Genomic DNA, 6,316 nt, shown 5'->3' on the forward strand with positions numbered 1-6,316 from the left:
AATAAAACCCAAACTGATTAGAAAACTACCATTAAGTCTAATTCTAGAGTCTGTCATCATCACCCAACCACTAAGGTGTAATTAAAAGCAAAATACTACTGCTTTAATAATAGCTACCAGTTGACAAAGGTGAAAATCTTGGAAACTTTAACAGTAACAAAGACTACCTACTTCATTTGAAAAACTGAAGTACTTTAATGTAATTCCACATCATCAACTTGACATTTAAATTCAATTTAAGTAGTCTGAATGAGTAATTTTTTTTTCTTTATGTCTTTCATTTACTCGATTTACAAATATTCAAGTTAAATAGGCTAAAACGATCTGTATAACCTTAAGATGAGGCTATTTAAGGTATGGTTGCAGAGCTGCATACAGTTGTGACTAATTGCAATATAACAACACAACTTATTTTTACAAAAAGTTCAGTAGGACAAAGTTTTATTCTGAAAATATTGACATTCAGAAAAAGGCTTTTAGCTTGAGGAAATACATTTTTTTGTGACGAAAATGACTTTTTGTAGGAATTCATAGTTAAAATAAAAAAAAAAAAGAGAACTGCATGCAGTACATTTCTGTTAGTCTTGAAACTAACCAAAAAAAGCCAGTATTTTGTGCCAGGTTACCATTTCACATCAATGACGGAAGAATGGAAACAAAGTAAAATAAAAAACAAAATAACCTCCAGCAAACTCAACAAAATCCCAACTGAGAATAGAAACCAGCTAGAGAAGACACTCTACTTTCTCCGAATGATTTGGAATAATGAAACAATGTGAAGAGCCTTCAGCTCTAATAATGTTTACAAACCTTTCCAAAGCATCTTAAACGAGCGTATGAAGTCTATGCCATTTCAAGCCATTAAGAGTTAACCCTATTGTAACACATTCCTAAAACAAGCATAAGAAACTCAGTAATTTTCTTAAGGTCACTAAGCAAATTAATGGAAGCACTCCAAGGTCCCCATTTCACTTCACTTCCTACTGTGACCTCTAATATCAGCACGCTTTAAAAAAAAATAAAAGTAAGAATCAGTCCGTAGATAAATATCATGGACAGCTACAACAGTTCACTGACATGAAGTGTTCAGATATCGCTTGTTTAGGTATATAAATAGCACTCAGTAATCTACTCTCCAGGGAGGAAATAACCATGAACACCATTTGTAACTGTTTTTCATGTTATTTTATGCATCATCTTTTCTTCCACAAGTTAATAATACATACTGTGCTTCTGGCGTATATATGAAATACTTTTACTAATGTTTTAATGAATAACAATAGCGTATCTATGAAGAAATCTAAATATAAATGCCAAAAGGAAATTTATTGGGAATCTGAATATTTTTTATTTACTCATTCATGGTTTAGGTTTTAGAATTCAAACCAGGGCTAGTAAGAGTAAGAAATTGTCACACTAAGCAAAGACAGCAACAATATCAGCATATGCTTTCCCACAAAAATAAGTAAGCTATGTAAAACATATTTTAGTCCCTTGAATTAACAACTGATAAAGTAATACCTTGCCAACACAAGAGTCTTGCATATGTCAAGATCTGGACAAGTATTAAGATCAGCTTTACTCTACTAATTTTAATCAACCCCAATACTCCACACCAACAACTTGCAAAGAGATGAAAAAAGTCCAACGTAGTAACAATTGCATTTATTTATGACCTCTAGCATAAATATTAAAGAATAAGTGATATATTGAAACTTGAGGATATGCAGATCCAATTTCTCTGTAACAATAAACTTAATGGAAATGTTACAAACTGGCATCACAGATAAAAGAATAGCTAGCAACTGATGAACATATGTGAGTGGTGTAATTTATTATTCAAAGCAGTTTTCTATTTTTTTCCTACTTACTCATCTGCATCCATAAGATGTTCAGGCAAAAATTATCTTTCCTTAACATACTTTGACAGTCACGTTGCCCCAATATTTGATGATTTTGCAGAGGATTTAAAATTGTTTCAGATAGCACCTCTAACAGCATCTCTCCCATCCAAATTATTCTTAGATCCTCCTGAGCAACCAGAAACACGTTAGACTCATACAAGGCAAGTAACAATCGTGTCTTGACTTTTAATGTCATCCATCCACTTTCAAAGTTTAAAAAACCCCACGCATTTAGCAACAGCTTTTCTCCTCCATCTGCAGGGACAGAATTTAAAGCAAATATACACATGTACATACATTAAAAAAGTTAAAATGTTGCTTTGTTGCTTTTAATTATTACTAGAAAAGCAAAGCCTATACTGTTGCTTTACTCTGTACTCTGTACAATCCACGGAAAGAGACAAGCTAAAGGAAAAAGAAAAAAAAATAGTATGGGATCTGAAAAAAAAAAAGGCAGACTAATGTATCAGTAATAAAGGTCATAGGCAGAACTGATTGTTGCATTAAATGTTATATTTCTACAACTGCTGCTACATGATCAATACAAGCTCAATTTACTAAATCAAGTAAAGCAAAAAAAGCTGCCTAAACCCAAACAAGTTAAAGAACAATTTATACTGTTTTATCTTTATCACAGGCTTCAACTCATCATGTTTCACAAAAGCCGAAGCCAAGTGACATGAAGTACACCGCCAGCAGCCAATGTCACCTTTTCTGATAATGCTGGTCCAGTTATGCAAGTAGGAGATATGGAGGAAAACAAGTTTGTGCCAGCTCTGGCAGACAGGAATACCTACACTTTTCTCTTATACAAAGCCACCTATGCCTCTTACTGGTTATTTGCTTTCCTTCCAGCACAGGGCAAGACAATTTTCTTGTTTTCTGTATTTTGGCACTTCGAAGGCATTCAAGATAAGTTTTAAAGGACATTCACAATATTTAGGATATGCCTGGGATAATTCTTCAGGCACAGGGGTTTTGAACAGAACAATTGCTAGACTATCTTGCAAAGCAAACTTGATCTTTGGAATGCACGTCGATAAATTCATACAGAATGCAGACAACTGAGTTTTTCTGTAGAAGGAATACAGGCCTTGGTTATTCTGAAAAGAAAGGTCACACCGCTTAAAACTTTGGATGGTCTAGCCTTTCCATTTCTAAATTGCAATTCCAGGGAGCAAGTATCCACAGTTTGCCATGCACACAAGTACCCCAGCTGAAAATTCAGTCCTGAAGGATAGGGAACTGGGCAGGACTAATCCTTTCTCCTCCTGCATGCAGTTGTGCAGACAGCTTATTTAGAGATGAGAGGACAATAGAGGAAAAATGCATAACATTATTTGGGGACCAGAACTACTACCACTAGGAATTAATGTCCTTCAGCTGACCAAATAATTCCGTTACCATTCGTTATTGACATTAATGGTTCCAGCTATTATAAATACTTCAAATAAGCATTCTCTGCACCTTCAGGCCTAAATGCTGAAAACAACTGGAAGTCAGCGGTTCTCACTGCACTTCCTCGTCCATGGAGCTAAAACTTAAAAACTAAGTGCAGTGTATAGATGTGTCCTTTTAAGATACAGACGCATATCCTCTTGTTGTGCATCACTGATTTCACTATTAATGCAATTACTGGGTTACAGGAATCTCAAATTAGATCTTTGTACAGTACAAAGCACACTGAAAATTTTATCGTGGTTGCTGCTGATAGATCTCTACCAGCCTCAGTGGTTCAGCTGAATTATGAACCTTGACTGGAGTGCAAGTCTAGTGAAAAACACACTGAGTGAAGAGACCCCCTTCTGGATTCTAGCATCAGCCTTCTCTCCCTCTTTATGATACAGGCAGGAGAGAGAGTAAGAAACTCAAAATATTAAATCAGCTTAGCCAAAAATTAACCCATCATCTACATCACCATATGTCAAAACTTTGACCAGCAATCAGAACTTGTGAAACCAGAAGCCTGCGTATAAAATGAAAACGTGAACGGTTCACTAATGTTTCCATGTAGGAAAACTGTACTCCAGAAGAGAGAAGTTACACCCTGGGTCCTAGAATAAAGGGAATACTGCAAAGAGAACGGGGAAGACTGAAACAGAACAGTAGAGCGAATATATGGCTTAAAAGCTTGTAGTATAAATCCCTTTTGCCCATAAGAAGCGAAAGCCCATCTCTGCTGCTACCTCCTGCACCACTAACAGCAGCAAGCACAATGTGTTCAGGCATCTGGATCCAAAAAGCTATGTACGTGTAATTCCCACCCCGGCGGCACAAGAAAGCAGGCCCCTACCTCAGCAGGGACAAGTGAGAAAAAGAAGTGGCACACATGCAGCTATACCCTAACTGCTTCCTAGAGAGATGTCACCAACTAAAACATCTCCATTACCCCCAATTCCAACCCAGCCAAGAATCATACCGGACACCAAGCACCTGCCCAACACAGAATAAGCCTGACCTAAAGCAGACTTCTCAAAACAACTTTATTGCTCATCTTCACCATGTGACAGTTTAAATGAATAATTACCGATAATAAACTACAGTGCAAACTGAAACATGCCTTACAGAGATTGTAAACTGCTTAACAGACTTGGAGCGGCATCAAGATGAGGAAGGGAAAATAGAAATCTTAATACAAAACCTTTTTAGAAATATCTTCCTCAGATAGCAAAAGCACAAAAGATTTAATATTCATGCTCATGCATCACTGGGCCATTACATAAGACATTTCAAACATGTAACGTGCTGCGGAGGAAGCAGTATACAACTGTGCTGGGAGCGAGCTGGGGTTAAACCACAACAACGACACGCGTTTCAATCGTTTTGAGTTAATTCCTCTGCTTAATCTAACACTTCTGGTCACAATCACACAATTCTGTTATGTCAGCTGAAAAAGCCACTGCTATTAAGTAGCTTAATGTTATTATTAAACATAACTCAGTTTCAGTTTTTATTTCTGTAAAGAGAAAAAAACTTGACTGTTGTCAAAATGAAGTATCTAAATAAAACAAATGACACAGAATATACGGCAACAGTTTAACACCTATTCACTCCACATTCTTTATTTACCTTAACTATTCAGTTGCATCTCCTCCCACTCGTTCCCTACCCACAAAATAGTAAGAGACTGTTCAAGATTTGTTTTCTATTTTCAGAGCTTTCCTACATTTTTCTTTTAAATCCATGAAAGAAACAGGAGAGAACAAAGACGCTTTGTAAAGTCACTTTACTTCCCTAGGAAATTAAGGAGTGGAGCTGGAAGATTTTGGTTTAGACAAACCAAGATTTTGGTTCCCTTAGACATTTCGGTAAAGAACAGATCCAAAATTCAAGCTGAAGAAGGAGCATCTTATCAATAAATCCAGATTTATCAACAGAATTTACACCACGATAAGCTTTGGTAATCGATTTTGATGACTGCAATTGACGCTTCGGGTTGTTTTGGTTTTTTGGGGTTTTTTTACTTCCTGTAATACAATTGTGACTTTCTATAACAAAACAGTAACAGAGCTGCCTAACCAAGAATACTGTCTCAACAAATTAAAGAACCAGAAAACGGGCACTGTTTTTCCCTTGAGTTGGATGAACAAGAGCACAAGTTACAGGGTGCACTTCTTAGCACAGACTGTAATACAATTGTGACTTTCTATAACAAAACAGTAACAGAGCTGCCTAACCAAGAATACTGTCTCAACAAATTAAAGAACCAGAAAACGGGCACTGTTTTTCCCTTGAGTTGGATGAACAAGAGCACAAGTTACAGGGTGCACTTCTTAGCACAGTGTGTGTGTTTAACCTCAGTCAGCAACTGAGTACCACACAGCTGCTCGCTCACTCTGCCCCCCCCCCGGTGGGATGCGGGAGAGAATTGGAAGTGTAGAAGTGAGAAAAAACTCGTGGGTTGAGATTAAAAGAGTTTAGTAATTGAAATATAATAATAATGTAATAATAACAACAATAATAATACACAAAGCAAGTGATGCACAGTACAATTGCTCACCACCTGCCGACCGATGCCCAGCCAGTCTCCGAGCAGTGGCCCCCCCCCGGCCAGCTTTCCCCAGTTTATGCACTGAGCATGACGTCACATGGTGTGGAATGTCCCTTTGGCCAGTTTGGCCCAGAGGGTTTACGATCAGACTGTAATTTGGAATATGCATTCTCCAAAAACCCATGACACCCAAGAAAGCTTGTGTTTCCTTTTTGCTAGTTGGTGGAGACATGGCTGTTACTTTGTTGATCGCATCCATCAGGATCTGACGATGTCCATCTTGCCATTTTATTCCTAAAAACTGGATCTCCTGTGCAGGTCCCTTGACTTTACTTTGGTTTATGGCAAACCCGGCCTTCGGAAGGATTTGGACTATTTTCTTCCCTTTCTCAAAAACTTCTCCTGCTGTGTTGCCCCACAC

The sequence above is a fragment of the Pygoscelis adeliae genome, unplaced genomic scaffold, assembly GCF_000699105.1.
Source record: "Pygoscelis adeliae isolate BGI_AS28 unplaced genomic scaffold, ASM69910v1 Scaffold85, whole genome shotgun sequence".
Lineage (NCBI taxonomy): Eukaryota > Metazoa > Chordata > Aves > Sphenisciformes > Spheniscidae > Pygoscelis > Pygoscelis adeliae.